Here is a 1,570-nt window from a genome sequence, read left to right on the forward strand (position 1 = left end):
TGAAAACCAAACTGGCTATGCTGCTTCTTTTTCAGTTTAGAGTTCTGGAGAGTTTGCTGTCCCAAAACTAACTTGTGTCATTCTATAGAAAAGTAGCCATGAAATAGGCTTACCCAGGTAATTTGGCTTCATCAACGCATCAGGATGCCCTGTCAAGGAAAAAAAAAACCAAACCAAACACGCTACAGTTTTAAGGGACGAGCTGTCTGGGACCCTGAGCTGTGGTGTGTCTGCTACTTGTGAAAACCGAGCCACTTCAAGAGGGTCAACATCCAGACAGTGGTTTCCCCCCTTTCACGTATGGCCTAAAACAAGGTGGCTGCCAGTGCTGAGGCAAGACTCTGAGCGAACTGCTCTGAGGGTGGCATTTCACAGGTACGGCATTTCCCAAAGCACTCGTCACGAGCGACTGCCTGAAGAAAGAGGGAAGAGGTTATGTGTTCTGTAATAGCAACCAGAATATAGCTTCTGATATAGGGTAGCAAAAAGGTGTGCTAGTTATACCTTATACAGCCTCATGAAGAATATAAAAGCCAGTATCTACCTTATAATGTGAAATCCCTCTAGAAGTACCTTACTTCAACAACAACTCTTCCTTCGCCACTAAATTTAATTAACAGAGTATTGAAATACTGTGTAGAGATCTTAGTTGTTGCATTCACAATTTGTTCAGCCAACTTGATATGCCTCAGTATTCTCTGTTGCCGAGAACTCCATTTATAAGAGACTTTGCTGAAAGTGAATGTTAATCTGGCCTAGGTACAGAAATAAAAAATTGGTAAGCCATGAAATGCAGCGTTAAGCACAAAGCTAATCCTCAAAGGAAGAAACAGGAATAGGTTGTCCTAGGGCTTTTTTTTTCCTCCTTTTTGTCCAGCTTTGATTTATGAAGAGGACCTGAAAGTTCTGGAGTCTGTTTTTCCTTTCCATTTTTTTGCTTGCTTTTTTTACATTAAAAACTTTCAGAGCATGTCTGAAATAGCACGGTCTCATAGCTATACATATCTAAGGGAAATGTATGATTTTTAATACATACCTAAATCTTTTTATGCAGATATGCATACAAGCAGACCTTCGTACAGATGAAGTTTAGCTAATATGTTCAACTTCAATCACTTTTTAAATACTAGTACTGTCAGGTCAGATACTAGCACTGTTAGGGCAGATATGTTTAAAAAGACCTATATTTCCAAATTACGATGGAGCTACAAAATAAATCTAGTGATTGCTAGTGATCGTAAACTCTTTGATTATGAGGCAGAGACTAACAATTGTGAAGAATGAAGATACCTAAACAGACTGTTCAACATATGTACTTTTTTAAGGTTCTGTTCTTGTTGTTGTTGTTTTTTGTTTGGTTGTTTTTTCCCCCCCCTCAATGCCTAGTTTAATCTGCCACTAGAAGGCTTTGGAGATTGTTGTGTCTTTATGAAATCTGTTTGCAGACTGCCCCACCAAACCAGCAGGATGCTCGCAATGTGCATTTGAAATCTCACAGCAGCATTAAGAATAATACAGATGTTTGAATTCCCAAATACTTAACTGCTTCTCAAGTTTCCTTGCAGTAGGG

This window comes from Pterocles gutturalis, unplaced genomic scaffold (genome assembly GCF_000699245.1).
Source record: "Pterocles gutturalis isolate BGI_N339 unplaced genomic scaffold, ASM69924v1 scaffold9107, whole genome shotgun sequence".
NCBI classification, from domain to species: Eukaryota; Metazoa; Chordata; class Aves; order Pterocliformes; family Pteroclidae; genus Pterocles; species Pterocles gutturalis.